This window comes from Lygodium microphyllum, chromosome 3, assembly GCF_053477565.2.
Source record: "Lygodium microphyllum isolate KBCC chromosome 3, Lygodium_microphyllum_v1.1.10, whole genome shotgun sequence".
Classification (NCBI taxonomy): domain Eukaryota; kingdom Viridiplantae; phylum Streptophyta; class Polypodiopsida; order Schizaeales; family Lygodiaceae; genus Lygodium; species Lygodium microphyllum.
This window is the reverse complement of record NC_141137.1, coordinates 104,573,750-104,591,371: the sequence shown is the minus strand read 5'-3', so window position 1 is coordinate 104,591,371 and position 17,622 is coordinate 104,573,750.

The window sequence follows — 17,622 nt, the reverse complement described above, 5'->3', positions numbered from 1 at the left end:
GGGATTAGCCAACTTGGCTTATCAATCCCAATATTACCTAATGGAGTGTGCACCTTTGTCCACCTCCTTACCCAAAATATTTTAAATTGGCCACTTTAGTGTTCCCCTCCTTACCCAAAATCATCAAAGTATCAATTTAGCTATCCTCTTATAAAAAATGTCAAATGGAGTGAATAGGTTATTCGCCCACTCTTTTCCCAATGCTATCAGACCATGACTTCTATGTAGTGTAAAGAGGCTCCGCAACCTTTCCATTAGTGCAAATACTCATTTGTTACTTGAATGGGTTTACTTGCCTATTCTATGTAATCATGTATTCCCAAAACTACTCTAAATTGTAGAAGGCCAACTTTAACCCTTTGTTTGCATGCCTTAAAGAAATGCTTCTCTCCTTTTCTACGAGCATTTCCTCCTTTCTTTTCAATGTCATAAAGGCCTATAGCTTTCCTGACTTTTCTTGAGCTTTTCATAACATCTTGCCAAAATCTACTAAAGTTTTAATATTCATGCAACATGTCTACTTTGGCCAACTCATGTGAGTAATTATTGCATTGATAAAGAGGCTTGATCCCAAGCTTGACAACATCAAATGCAAAAAGAATTGTGACTATGCCCTTTGAACATCAATTGCATGCATCAATTAAGGACTTATCCATGAATTGCTAGGCTTTAACCATGTAATGAGATTTGTGACTATGCTAGCTGATCCTCAACTGCATTCATCAATTAAGGACTTATTTGTACATTGCCAGATTTCAACCATGTTATGGATATACTCATTGAAAGTGCACACGCACAATTAATGCTTCAAAATAATAGCAAAACAAGACCTTTTCTATACATTCAATTTTTAGTAAGCAAATGATGTGTTTATTATATAAATCATTTGCATTCAAAATATAGTATGTGAATGATGTGTTGCAGATGTTATGATATAAATTGCTCATCTAGCCTAATGACTTTATTCTGTTGTGCACCAAATTGGCACTCACATTTGCATGCAGAAATTGGTCAATTAATGACCTAACTACATGAGATGATGCACTGTGGATAAAATCACATGCACAATGTTGACTCAATCAACAAGCTCTTTATGATCAAGAAAGTAAAGAATGTTGGGGTGGACTTTTGTAACTATCTTTAGATTTATGTAATATGACATATTAATGATGCAAGTAATAAGGAAATTGACAAAAAACTTGTTTTGTAGCCTCCTCTCTCTCTCTCTCTCTCTCTCTCTCTCTCTCTCTCTCTCTCTCTCTCTCTCTCTCTCTCTCTCTCTCTCTCTCATACCACAAGGACATTTATATACTCATGCAAGTGTGCATGATTAAAATGTGTGTGCTTATAAATGTGTACATTGTAGACATGTATAAGTTCATGACTAGTCTAAATTCTACATTTCATATACACATATACCTTATGCACATGCATATATCTATTATGCATATGCAAACTTACACATATACGCACTCACGGATACAAGTTCACATGCACATACATACAAGCATACATATACATGCACGGACATGTATATGCATAAGTTAGATGTATTATCTGAGCTAATGGTGATGTTTTATCATTGAGATTATTTAAGAAATTTGATTTTTCCCCTTTCATTTCAATTATGGAGAAAAATCAAACCAAGTGATGGCTTTGAGAATGATGCATCTAAGATTGTTAAAAGGTTGGCATTGTTCGTATAAAATGGCAAATTGACTATCAATGCCATGTAACAATGCATATGGAAACGTAAAGGCTATAACCTCTCGACAACCATGCTTTTTAACCAAAGAAAAAAGTATCCTTTTTCATGTGAAATGGGACAAGAGGAAACAATGAAAGATAGTAAATTTATGCATTCCCAATGGTTTCCTCCAAAACAAACTAGGTTTTCTCAAACTCAATATATTAAAGTCAACTAGCCTGCAAAGCATCTTTGGGTCAATCCAACTTTTACTTATCTAGCACTAAATACATGACAAGTTGCTTTAATAGAAGTAATCTACCTAACTAACAATCACCCAAGCTTTATTTCTCAAGAACAACACAATTCCTAGCTTCCCAAATCCTACAAATAGCCACAATTGGTATTAGATGTCACACAATGATCATATGTTAGTTTCTTAATCACTAAAGAGCTTATCTTCCAACTTATACGATCGTGTGTTGTGGGCCCTTGTTTTGGTACAATCCTAGAAAAAATTATCCCACTTACTATGTGAAGGACTCCATTTTCATGTGAGATTTGACTCTCCAAAAATTTAAACTCCTAAACTCCACTTACAAACTCCAAATCGAATGAGCATCCACTTTTACCCCACAAGTCTTTAGCTTTGTCCATCATTAACAATTCCACTCTGCTTTAGGCAAATAAAAGCAATCCTTCTCACTCCCTTCCTCCTTTTTAATGCAGAACTAAGAAAATTATATTATGTATACTATCTCTACAAACTAGTTTAGCATTAAAAGCTTTCACTTAACTAGCTTAAATGAGCTAGACTTCCTCCTTTCAAACTTGATTCCCTCTCTATCTCTATTTTTTAAAATTCCTCCTCCATCTAAATACATCGATGGTTAATCAATTTTATTCAAATGAAGCATGTAATCTCTTCTCAAAAATGACATACTCGATACATATGTTTGAGTACAAAAGGGTTTTTGATCTTTTGACTCACTAGTGTGCATTTATCAAAATTATTACCATAAGTTTTCTTAAAGGTCTTACTAACAAGCAAATACTTTTTGTCAATTTGTATTAAGCATAAATTCACTTGTAGTTGTGGTGATTTGCAAGTTACAACCATATGGGCTATCTTTGAAATTCCAATTCTTGTGGTAGCAAACTTAGAAGGGGAAATTACTAGCACTTTTATGAATGCACGTAGGCCATAAGTCACTAGATTCGACCCCTTCATGATTCTTAACAATGCAAATAATGCATTGCATAAGTGAATTTGCTCAGCAAGTTTCTAATACGCTTGGGCTTCTCTAATTCACTCGTGCTAATAAACAAGCACTAGTTTCACAAGGTCTATTGGGCTAATAACATGATAAAAGAGACACGACACTCTCAAGCCACATAGAACTTATCATTATTACTCAAATCACCAACATGTGCTGCATATCTATTTGATCACAAAGAATACACCCTAGACAATACCATATTTTAGTGAACGTGAAGAATCTTAAGAGTTAAATACTATTAAATTATACACAACACTGCAGTTTTTAGATTCCAACATCCATGTAGTTGAAGAAGTGGTATTGAGATGGACAATGCTTTTATAAGATTGAATATGTAAAGTATGCATACAAGAAAGTAAAATTGCAAGACTTAAGTTAACATTACTCCTAGTATTTGTTGGGAAAGGTATGAATTAAATAAATGGTTAAACGATATGACCAAGCTGTATAGGCTTTTGTTTTCCAAAACTCTAAAGTTTTATAATCCTTTTAACTTTGCATGCATACAACTACACATCTTTTTTTAATTTGACAATATGTTTTACATTGAGATAGCCTTATTTTATTGTTTAAGCAACCACTTCACATTAGAATCTCCTAATTCTATTATCAATTTCACATTGCCACTCACGTCTCTGTTCCCTTCATGAGTTCCAAGAAGAGATTTCTATTATCTCTATGTTTGGTAAATCTCTTGTGCAAAGAGATTCATAGTCCAAGTGATCATCAAGTTTAAATTTATGCTCTTATGAAGTCTTGGACAATTAAACCTATTAGGTTCCAACATGTCACAAATGCGATGGCCATTCTAGATTAATTGTGGACAAAGGACATAATCCATAAGACCTTTATTTCAATCAAGAGACCTCATAATAAGAATTATAGGCGAAACTTACGTGCTTGCGCACAAAATTTTCTAAAGAATGTAGGCTTATAGGCAAAACTTGAGCCCCAAGCGTAAGGATAAAGTGTAAATGGCTTTTAAAGGAGCAAAGAAAGTAGCTTTAGTATTTAGACTAATGTGGAAAATAATAAATAAATGGAATACCTCCCCCACTCCCTCCCCCCAGAAAAAAGCCCCAATGACATCTCTTTCTACACGAGTTGAAAAGAAATAATATAGGGTTGTAGGACATGATGACCAATGCAATAGCGTAACTTGCTTCATTTTTTAACATTTTGAAACATTTGGATCAATCGTACAATCAAATTTGACTTTTAAAGTCTTTGATTTTTTAAAATCCAACAGTGGATGTCTCTTGAGTTTTCTATGAAGATACAAGACTCACAACAACAAAAGTCAAGTATTGTTAATAATGAGCATGTATTATTCTATAATTGCAATAAGGATCAATGCTTTGTAGCATCAACATGATGCAATGAAAACCCAACCAACTTCTAAGCAAAATGAATCAATTTAATAGATAGCACGATACAATTGCATCTTCTTGTCTACTCTAGATGAATTAGAAGGTAAATATGAACCCCTAGTGTTTATCCAAATCTTACATGTCAAAACACTTCCTACTATAACATGAAAATCTTTTAAAATGCTTAAAAAGGAAAATAATAAGATTGTGGGTGAAGTATGGATTCCTCAATCAGGTCATTATAAATATTCTCGTCTATTACATTGATAGTTGTAGTCAAGGGTGTCCAAAACCTTTACCATAGATTTTTACAAGTGACCGCCCATTACAACGTCCATCTCGATGATCAACCAAGTGGAGCCATAATCAAATTCATTCATCATACATCATATAAGTTGCTACACTATTGGTCGTAAGAATGGAACCCATGGGTTGAAGGACCCACTCAACAAAGATAAGATCATATTTACCATCCAACAATAGCAAGAGCTTAATCTTCAAACCAAAATATGGGAAGTAGGACACATTAACATTTGACTATTGAAAAACCTCAAAAACATCAACTAGAGAACTAATAGGGATCTGTGGACTTATAGGTTATTTCAAGGTTGTAGGCACCATAATACACCTCATAACATGTGTGGACTTCATTAGAAACTATGACGTTACACAATTTCACTACTGCTAATATTTATACCAATCCTACATGTTGAAAGGTTCTACAATGTAGCATGAATTATTGTTTTTACATTGGAAAATGAAAAACATAAGATTACAAGGTGATTACACATTCCTCAAATAGGTTATTTCAAAACAAAAAACTTGACACAAAGAAAATATCATGGCACATTTTAAGCACAAGTCTAGATTTTAAGAAAAAGATGCACCTCTCCCTCTTTGTGTTAATGTGGGTCACGTGAGCCTTGAGCTAAATGTCTAACACAATCCAAAGTATGATTGGTGTGAAGTAAGGCTACTCCACAAGGGGGAGAGAGAGAGAGAGAGAGAGAGAGAGAGAGAGAGAGAGAGAGAGAGAGAGAGAGAGAGAGAGAGAGAGAGAGAGAGAGAGAGAGAGAGAGTCAAAATAGTCTTGTTTGCTTTTTTTTTTTTGCTTTCTTTGGGTGTGTGTGTGTGATCAAAGGGTTGCTAGATCAATAGAGAGGGAGAGGGAAGAGTGAGAGAGAGAAATCAAAGGGTTGAGAGAGAGAGATATAGAGACAGAGAGAGACACATAGATATTTAAAATTAGATATAAACTTATTTCTATGACACATACTACTAGAGGGAGACTTTCTCATATGCTAGACTATGTGTGAAGTGAGTATCTATCCACTTTTAGAGATATTGATTATGTGTGTGTGAGAATGGAAGAAAGAGAAGAATAAAGAATAAGAAGATGGATTGAGCCCCAAGTCTATTGACTGCCTCCCTTCCATTATGCATCTATCTCAATTCCTTTCAATTTCTATTAGAGTAGAAGTGAAGAATCCGAGCCAAGAGCACATCGAGTTGAATCTATTGCTTGCTATTCACCACTAAAAGAGGTACTAAGCTTCACTAATAAGCCCAATTTCAAGTAAAAGAGGTACCAGATTCAAGGAGTCATTGAAGCTCTATTTGGGAGTATTGTTCCTAATTTAGAAAGGATTTAGAAGTCATTGAAGGCTAGAAATAAGCTAAAACAAGAGTAACATGTAAAGCTGTGATTATTTCGACTGCTAGACTCCTTGCACTATTTTAGTCATAACTTTCACATACAGACTCCATTCCTAGAGTTCTTGTGCTAGAAACAAAGAGGGCAATGAGCTCAATACATGTAAACCATTATAGAGCTCATTGCACAGGTTTTAAGGTCATTGAACAAGGTTTTTAGAGTTCTAATTGTAGGTGATAGATTACATGCCACTTTTGTCCACTCCACCATAATTATAATAACTTTTATGGGATGATAATAAAAGTTGGATTTTGAGGGTGTGTTTAGACTACTTGATTATTGTTTTTGGATCTACATATCAAAAGTTATGGTTGTTCAAAAACACAATACTGTAGGTAAATTTTTTCTACATGGATGGAAGTAACAACCATAAGGAGCAATATGCATACCCTCAAATGCACTTAAAACCATGTGTTGATTCTCATTTGGGCATCATTCTCGAATCAAATAGCTATTGTCGTATTGACAGTATATGCATGGTTTTTGGACCTATAAATGCAAACAAATTTTTGGCATATTGGTACCATATGGACAGTTGAAGAATATAAATTTTGTATGTTTTTGGAAGCTTTTGTTGATGTTCAATATACAAATATTGGGACTTCATCTTATGTTTACAAAATGGCCATGTTAATGTCCTTGAGCTCTGTAATTGAACCCTTGACACACATAGTAGGGTATGCATTTTGGCCACACCTTGAACACCTTGGATACCTTTGGTTTACTAATTTTGTGGCTATAGTAATGCTAATGACTACACAAATCATGCAAATTGTGGGGAATAAATTGACAAATGCCCTTATCGTATGGAAAACTTTCCCATGAGAAGATGCCTTTGGGACCTCATAACATGTGAGGATGCATGTCCTCAGCTCCCTAAGGAGCCAATGGAAGAAAAAAAGAAGGCATGTGCATTTTTGAGACCTTGATTCCACATATAAAGAAAGCAAGTACTTGTAAGGATTCATGGGAGATTATAGAAAAGATATTGGCACTTGTATAGAGGCAAGGAAGGTATAGCTGAAGTAAAGGCTACATGGTACATGGTGTTGGAATCGAAGTATTAATGATTATATTGGAGGTATTAAGCAGATTGTAGAAGATCAAGCTTCGATTAATGCAGTAGTTAAGGATGATGACTTGGTTCTCATCTATCTAAATGGACTTGGGCCTACATGCAAGTGCTTGAATACTTCTATTTTAGTGAGAGGTGGCTCTATGCTTGACTTTGAGGACTTGATTATTGAACATGTAATGGGTAGCATGACTCACCCACCCATTGATAATTATTGGTTTTTAGACTCAAGTGCCACCAACTATATAACACATCATGAAAAATGGTTTGATAGGGAGAAGAAAATGCATAGTGAGGAGCATGTAGCCATTGAGGATGATATATTGCATAAACTCACTTATATTTGTAGTGCTCCATTGGCCACTAAAGATGGGGTTGAAAATAAGCTTGAGATATATTATATGTGTCTATAAGAACCTAAAACATTGATTTCATTGGACAAATGGCTTGCAAATTAGGTTTAATAAGTTGGTTATTTCATTGAGGAGTTTAGAAATGGTAAACTTGGTAGGTTAATTGCAAGTGGACAAAAGAAAGGAAGACTGTTTGCATTGGATGTTGGCAACCCTGTTGTATAGAGTTCTATGTATGTAGAGGTAGCACATGGATAAGATAAAGATGTGGAACTATGACATTGATAGATTAAACATGTAAATTTGAAAAGGTTGGAGCAAATGCAGTCTAGATAGATAGTACTAGGTATTTCGCATTTTGCATATATGAATTATGAGCATGTATATGAGGCATGTGAGTTTGGAAAACTGTCTAGACTCCCATTTTCAAAGAGGTGGAGAATCCATGCATATAAATTGGAAATGGTGCATAGAAATATATGGGGCCCATGTCAAAAATTGGTACTCAACTCTCAACTCAAGGATATTTAAGCAATTTGGTCGTGTAAGGAACATTGAACTCTTTATGGCAATGTTAGATTATGGCAATGTTAGAGAATAGTGATTCCTGGTTTGTTAAGACTTTTATCGTGACACTTATGGTACTATACTTCACATAAGTATGTGGGTAAAGTATAATCATATTGGATAGGAAAGACTTTGTAAATTGATCCTCTTGATAAAAATGCTATTCATGGATTTTAGACTTGCATACAATTGCATTAGTATTTATAAAAAATTGACAATTTTCTTGAGGGAAAAACCTATTTGAAAAAGTCCTAACATTCCATTAGTAAATGTAGTCACATTCTTGTGTATAACCAGTAGCTACCTCTTCTTAGATGCAATTTGTTAGTATTGCCTATGGTAATGACAAGGTTAGATAATGGTTTGACTTGCTTGTCATTGAGTGGGAAATGCAGACTTTACATTGCTTCATTGATGATTTCAATAGAATGACAAGTTTATTTCTTATAGCACAAAAACAAAGCATTTGAGAAGTTATTGGATTTTAAATTAATGGAAGAAATGCACTTTTGGGGCATACATAAAGTGTTTAAGATAAGATAATGGGGGTGACTATATGCCTCACGAGCTTTCTAATTACTTGAGAGATCAGGAAATCAAAAGATAGGTTACATTTCAATATACACTGTAGTAGAATGATGTAGTACAAAAGGAAGAATCACATTATTATAGAAGTTTTTAGTGCCATGATGAATCAAATGCATATGCCATTGTAATATTGGGATTGAGTAGTAAATATTGCAGCTTGCATCATGAACATGACACCTATAGCACTTACACATCATATGTTCCCCCTATGAAAAGATGTATGGGAGGAAACCTATATTTGCTTCCTTTAGGGTATTTATTGCTTACCTTAGGGAAACCTATAGTTGCTTACTTTAGAGTTTTTTTGTGTTGTCGAGAAGAAAGATGGAACCAAAGGTGGTTTAATGCATGTTTCTTGGATATCCTGATGAAAAGAAGGGATATAAGTGATACAATCCTACCATTAGAAAGGTCTACATAAGCAAGGATGTGAGATCTAGTGAGAGTATGAGTCATGATACAAACCTAAGGCTGCAGTTGATATGGATATTTACAATAGAAGTGATAAGGATGTCTATATGAAAAAATTTGCAACAAATAACACTCAGAAAATTAACACATTGAGGATATGCCTAGGCTACAAGACAACGTTGAAATCAATGGAAGTGTTAGCTCATGGAGTAGCAAATTAAGGAACACACAAAAGAGGGCTGAAATTGCAAAAGAGAAAAAGCCAGTTTGGTGAAAGTTCAGAAGTTGAGTCATTAGATGATGAGTTTGGGATAGCATATGTTAAGACTCTAGATATAAGAAGTGCAAGAAAGTATGCACTACCAATGTCAGAGTGGTCGAGACACAGTCTACTGCACCTCAATTGAGAAGATGAGAAAGAGTAGGCCATTTGATTGATATATTGACTTATAAAATGAGTGCACAAAAATGCATTATGCATACATGGGTGTACATGGATTAGCCAAAAGGGTACATACATTTTAAGTTTCCTCGTTATGTATACAAGTTATAGAAGGCATTGTTTGGGTTGAAGCAAGCACCTAAAACTTGGTGTGAAAAGATTACTAGGTTTTTATGTAGAATGGGTTTCCAATAGAGTATGGTTGATTAGTCTCTTTAAGTTAGACATTGATGATGGTATGGTGGTTGTGGTAATCTATGTTGATGATCTCATCATAATAGGTACTATTGAGAAAAAGATTGCAGAAGTAAATGTATAGCATGGCTTACAAAAGGAGTTTCACATTAAGGACCTTAAACTATTGAGGTACTTTTTTAGGATTGAAGCGATAGACACACCATGTGGAATTTGGTTAGTGAAAATGTAATACTCTTTGGAAATGTTAGGAAAGTATGCGATGATTGCATGTAAGCTAATCGATACACCCTTGGATCAAAACGTGAAGACGGTCGATGATTGAGAGTATGTTGAAAACATTACTATGTTAAGAAAGATGGTTGGTAGTTTGATTTACTCGATCATAACAAGACCAGCTTGAGTTACGTAATTGGAGTAATGAGCCAACTTGTGCAAAATCCATGCAAATCACACTTGGATATCGTAAGAAGAGTGTTGAGATATATAAAGACGATAGTGAGTTATGGCTTGTTCTACGAGAGAGGAATCAAGCCTAGCTTGTTTGGATATATAGATCCTGACTGAGTAGAATGTATTGTGGATAGAAGATCCACTAGTGGGTATGATTTTTCATTTGGTTTCAATTATAGTGCATTGAAGCAATCAGAATTTACATTATCAAGCATAAAAACAAAGTATAGTAGCATTAGCAACTTATGAGCAAACATGGTTGGCTACTATGTGACATGGGGATTGAGATAGATGGTGGAGTTATCATGTATTGTGATAATATCCGTAGCATTATGCTTACAAAGAACCGAACCTATTATGCCAGACCAAAACATATTGAAGTGCACTACCACTTTATCAAAGAGAAAGTCACAGATGGAGAGATAGACTTGTTACATGTCAAGACAAGTGGCCAAGTAGTAGATATCTTTACTAAAGCATTAGGTAAGTTATGTTTGAGTATTTTAGGAGTGCACTTGGAGTATTATGTCTGTAAGCTCATTCTAATCTTGAGGGGTAGTATCAAGAAATATATTGTATGCTACGCTCATATCCTATGTATGCATAAAATAAAGTAAGAGTGCATATGAAGTGACTTAAAGGACCAAATAGTATCTATCCACTTTTAGAGATACTCATTGTACGTGTGTGAGAATGGAAGAAATAAGAAGAAGAAGAAGATGGATTGAGCCCCAACTCTATTGCTTGCCTCCCTTCCATTGTGCATCTCCTTGATTCCTTTCATAAGTGTGTTTGAATGTTGTTTGGTGTAGAAATTAAATTGTTTAAATATCATCCGACGTGGAAGCATTATTTAGTAAAAAGGATGAAAAGTAAAATCAAATAAAGGTTAGGATTTAGTATAAAAATCAATTTATAATAAAGAAGATAAAAAGTTAACCATAATTTGTTGTAGCTTATAATAAAAAAGATAAAAAATTAGAAGAAAGTGATAAAATTTTATAGAAAGCTTGTCATAAGAAAAGATCAAAAGTACTAAAAAGTGCTTAGGCTTAGATCAAGTTAGGCTAAGCATACACTAATCTTAGGTTATGTCATATATGCTATATCATGCTTAGATTAGAGTTGGGCTAGTCTAGGTTATAAGCTAGAATCCATGCTAAGTTAAACTAAGTTATGTATATTCCAGACTTAGGTTAGGATAGCACATAACCAGGAACATTGGCTTAGCATAGAATCAATTGAAGCTACGTGGAGACTTATGATATATGTAAGAAAAAGCTACACTTTGCTTAGAATAGACTTATCATATCTGTAAAAGCAAAAGCTACGCTTATGCCTAGAGTAGGCATAGACCAAGTCTAGGCTAGGCTAAATTTATGGATAGACTAGATGCAAACTAGAATCCATGCTAAGTTAGACTAAACTAAGGCCTAGCCCAAACTTAGACTAGGTTAGGACATAAGCTAGTGCTTTGGCTAAGGCTAGGATAAAGTTAGACTAAACTAAGGCCTAGCCTAAACTTAGACTAGGTTAGGGCATAAGTTGGTGCTTTGGCTAAGGCTAGGATACAGTTAGACTAAACTAGAATCCATGCTAAGTTAGACTAAACTAAGGCCTAGCCCAAACTTAGACTAGGTTAGGACATAAGCTAGTGCGTTGGCTAAGGCTAGGATAAAGTGAAACGAAGTGTAGACTAGGCTTATGCTAGGTGTAAGCAAAAACTACACTTGTGCCTAGAGTAGACACACCACCTTAGACGTAGGCAAGGGTTAGGCTAGTCTAGGTTTGGTAGTATCCAATGGAGGGTTGGCTAGTTTAGGTTTGGCAGTATCCAATGGAGGGCCAAGCTCATATAGATTTGGCAGGATCCAATGGAGGGTTGAGCATGGTCTAAATCTAGCACATATTCAAGTTCAATAAACTAGCATTCCCTAATGTTGTGACACTTCAAAATTGTTCCTCAAACTATGTGCTATGTTTCCCTATAGATTGCAAGGCTTGGAAACATATTGAGGACTAATGCCCTAAATTTCAAAAAGGAGCACTAGCATTTGAGACTAGGACTTATAACAAACAAGGATGAGGTAGACCCTTTTGGCTAGTGGGCAACTACATATATTATTTGGCCTACAACATTCCTCCATGGCTCGCAAACAAGAAGGGGCATCTCATTATCTATCTATTGATTCCTAGTTAGCACAAAGTAAAAAATATGGATTTGTATCTCCAAGAATTATGATATTTTATTCTACTAATAACAAATACGAGTCGGCCTATAGAAAAAAAAATACTGAAATTTGGAGGATATTCATGCACAACTCTCCTAGGTATAGAGAAGTTCAAGTATACATCACTTGCTCTTTCTACCATAAAAAATCAATATCAATTATGAATAGCCATATATTAAGGCCATGGAAGTATTGTAGTTAGTAGTTACCATGGTTCCCTATATGTGGGCCCATGTTGAATGTCATGGTTTTTAAAGAAGAAGATTTGTGAAGGTTATCGAGTGTTTTTTTCAGGGAAGCATGAGCTTTGATCTAGCTTTCTTGGAAGTCCACCTAAGCGCATGACAGTTTTATCGATGAGAAGACTTTGTGAATGCAAGGTGGCAAAACATTGCCAACTAGAATGAAAACGTTTTCCATATTCTATACCAGTCCATTTTGGGATGCCCTTCTAATGGATTGTACTATTAATTCGATACATTCTTCAAGAATACTTGAAGTCTCTTATGGGAGCATCACATAGGGTCACTGACCCTAAAGGCCCACTTTGTAATATAAGCTTAGCTAATTAGTATAATGGAATTTGCAAAAGGAAATCCATATAGTCTTTATTGATGCAGTTATAAGAAACTCCATGGAAGTGTGGTAGTGCTAATGGAGAAGTACTTCACCACATCGCTGTTCACCATCTAAGTGCATTTGCTAGTACATCTCGTGGACAAGGTAGCAATACTTGGCATGGTACGCAATAGGTAGATGTTCTCCTTAGAATGTCATGAAAATCTTGGAGGGCTCTCTACACTAAAAAGTAAGAACTAAGGGTTCCATGGCAAAAAGGTTGGTTTATTAGGGAATCTTTAGTCTATACACAATGACTTTGCAGTCCTAATGGCACCTACAAGACGACCCTTCAATAGTTGGAGAGGTTGCACATGGTAAGGAAAGGTATAAGAGGATGGACAAATCTCTTGCAAATACAATAATTTGATAATGTGTATGCTACATCATTCGATCATGGACAAGAGTCCAACTTGGTATAGAGAAAGATGGCCGAATAGGCTTTTAACACATCTTGCAAACAACAACCATGCACTGCCTAGAGGACCTATAGACATTGCCTACCTTCATGAGACATGTGGTTACATGATGAGCTAGATGTATGCAATAGGGAATTGAAGTCCTCCAAGGGCTAGACACAAAGGTAAGTGATTGTTGAGATGTGAACCTTATAGATGCCATCAAGATGTGCATGGCTATGACAAATAAATATTTTTTAAGAGTTTCCTAGGTTTTGGTAATCTTAGTATGTCATATTTGGCCTTGTGGCCCATGGGTAGCACTTTAGAGTAGTGGAGCATGTAGAATGATGGCACACATTCCATTGTAGTTTTATGGTGAAGTTCTAATAAGAGAGGTAGAATAGGACAATAGATGTAATCATGATGGTGACAATAAATGAAGTACTTTGGAAATATCTAAGAAATTTTATGGGTTGAATACCTAGACATTCAATATGTTCCTCTTAGATGTCCAATTGTATAGGGTGGCAATGGAGGGGCCAAGTGCAACCATTGATTAAGGAACCTTAGGGATTTGTGGAAGTGGCCTCCATGAAATTGTGGACCTACATGATAGCTTTTTTATCTCAAACCACTATGAGCATACATGTAGACTTTATTGCCTTCATTTCATTTGAGGCATGATCACTTTGGACAACTTGCTAATATGAATTGCACTACTAATAGGTTATTTTTCATCCCCATCCATTAGATGATTGGTACTTTGCACTTGTAAGTTGTATGAAGAACATAACCTAATTACATCCACTAGTGAGTCTACTCAAATGGTTGGATTAGACTCTAATGACAACAAAGAGGTGGATCTTCCTACTAAACCAATTGTTTGTGGGCATGAGGATGAGCAAGAGTTTATATGCATGGTTGAAGACAAAGAAGAGATTACAAAGGAGGAAGCTTTCTCTTGGGGCGAGCTTTCATATGGTGCATATAATGACTCCAAATCTATAATTCTATTAGTTTGTCAAGTCACCTATGAGTCAATTCCTTATGAATCCCACATCTTTCCATGTACACATCTACATATAATCATTGGAAACTCTATTACTAGCAAAGGGTCATGGAAACCCATCATCAAGAGTATATATTCTATATATTTTCAAGTTGGGATTCTAGTCTCTCCAATCCTCAAAGATGCTTGGGTGATTTCTGGATGCACCTACTATCACTATAAATCTTTGCAACAACATGCTTCTGGATTGCACAATATCATCTGCTTGTTGTCCACGATTTTGTATTAATAAAAGCATCATGATAACAATTGCAATAGGATGGAGATAGCTAAGAGCTTTACCCACAATCATATTCACACTAGCTATCATCCTTCATCTTCTCTCCCCCCACCCCTTCTCTTTTGTGCCTTTATATCAAAGCCTTGTATCATTATTGGGTAGAAGGAACCACAAGTGAGAGAGAAGGAGCCGATAATCACTAGAGACGAAGGAAGAGCCAATGTGTACAAGAAGGAACTGCTAGAACTACCCAAGGAACCATGGCCATGCAACATCAAGGGGGGGGGGAGAGAGAGAGAGAGAGAGAGAGAGAGAGAGAGAGAGAGAGAGAGGGAGAATTTAATGCATGGCATATGTAATGTTTAATAAGACTTCAAAGGTTGGATAGTTAATGCATTGATTGGGCAAACTAGGGACTCCCTCCAATCCCCGTATGTGACATTCACCTTGTGGATAGGGAGAGTGTGCAGTTGTGGATGGGAGAGAGAGAACCAAGTCATTAGTCTGTGCACTAATTGCCCAACAAAGGGTGATCTTTAATTCATGCTAAGTGGAAGTCTTAAGTTTGGAGGGTGTGCCATCTTGATTGCAATATAGGAGCGTGTTGTTTTTTTTTTTTAAACGGTGCATGAATGGTCGCATTTAAAAGGCTTGTATAAATTACAATTAATGATGAATAAATTTTATTTTCTAAATAAGCATCATATGCATTGTCAAAAATATGATGGTATATGCCATACACTGATTAGTCATGTGTACAGTAATCCTTGAATGTATGTAAGCCCATTCACATATCCACGCACCTGGTACACATCACCATAGTGCACTAGTACACTAATTGCTTAATTGAACCTTTGTGCACCAGTGTGCATCCTTGTGTGGTAGTGTGTATACATGACCCTTACCCTTCATGCACTTGTACATCCACCCTATTGGGAGGGGAGGATTGGAACAAGTAGCACGAAAGGAAGAACGTGTCTGTTGCACCCTTGCCACACATTGGTGTACATGTGCACTAGTGCACCACATTAGTGCACTCTATCCTCCATCTAGTGTACCCCATAGTGCACTTGCTGATTGTACACTCATCTCGTGAAAGCATCACATTGCACAATCACCTTGGGTACATCACACACATTCGTGAGCACCACAATTATCCAAAATTTCCTTACATAACATCACACACATCCCCCACATTGGCATAAGCTTTGTGTGCACCATCATAGTAAAAACATTCAATGTGCACATGTGTGAAGGGACACACCCTTGTGTACTCATGTGTCTCCTAACTCTCTCTTTCTCTCCTGCAACTACCTTGTGGAAGGAGATGGTTGAGGGGAGTGAGAAAAAGTAAGGGTAAGGCCAATAGTACACCTGGCACAATCCTAAATTCCACATAGGACCCACTGCACAAGTGAATTCTTGTACACTCCATAGCATGCACAAGTGAACACTATCGAGCACCCATGTGTTACCCATCTTAATGTACTCACATATAGGACAAATTCATTCACACCACCACAAGCATAAGACACCTCACTCACACATACCTCATATCAACATTGTGCATGTACACATGCACACCCATGCTTATACATGTTTGTGTACATTGGTACTAGAATCTCTTCATTCTACATTTTACCCGCTTGTGTATAGTGCCTTTCTATGCATCGGGCCTTACACACCATCCCAGGCACTAATGTGCATATACTAGTGCACTATACATGCATGTGCACTATGTACCACATCTATGCATTGCAGTTTCCTCCATGCATCCACTACACACTACCCTTGGTTGATTATGTCACACCCTTAGAATCACACATTTACACTTGCATTAGAACCAACCATCCTTAGAGTTGCATTATTGTGCCTCAAGCTCCATATTGCATTCAACATTGCACCATACATACCACACACTAGTGTTGCACATCCATGCACTAGTGCGCTCATTGCACACAAGCCACATCTCTCCACCAATCCTTAGGACCCTTCACACAAGTAGCATGTGCACTTAACCACCGAGTGCACTGAACACACTAGTGCATTGCAACTTAGTACACATAGACATTATCACACTCATCTTGACATAGAGGCTGGTGTTACACCATAAACCCACTAGTGCACACACCGTGCACCATAGTACATAGTGCATACATCCACCAGTGCACCTTGTGTCCCATATGCACTCCATAGTGCACCATTTTGCACCTAGCCTAGCATAAGCACCACTGAGCACACCCTTGCACCTTAACATAACTATTACATGCATATCCCATAGTGCACTTAACCATAACACAATACCCATATCACTACACCCTTGTGCACTAGTGACCCTTATGCACTAGTGCATCACCTTTGCACACATAGCTTAGTGCACATCTAGCATAGGTGCACCTAGCATACCATAGCATCCATCTCATTGCACCTAAGCACACATGTAATGCACTACCTACACAAATCATTCGATTTACACCTACTCAACCCTAGTGCACATGTGCATTAGTGTACTTGGTACCATAGCAACTAGCACACACAACCATTGGTGCATTACTCGAGTGCACTTATGCATTGGAGTTCGCACTAGGACCCTTTGTGCACATACCTCTCACGCACTAACTAAAGTACATAGATGCAAGTCACCTTTAATTGTGCACAATCGAAAATCTCATTCTCTCAAGTCGATTGACTCTGATCTTAGTGGAAGGTAGGAGTTCATTGGGTAGTAAGGATGAAGTGGGACTTGCCAAGCACACATGACACTCTACCCTAATGCACCCACATGCACGTGCACCTAGGTAAAGTCATCCTATCGTAGTGCACACGAGCACTAAGGCCACTCCTCATCCACTACATTCTAGGATTCACTTTCATAGAGAATAACTGACTATCATCCTAGTGCACCCTCTTTTCCATGTTGAGAAACATATAATGATCTTAGCAAGCCT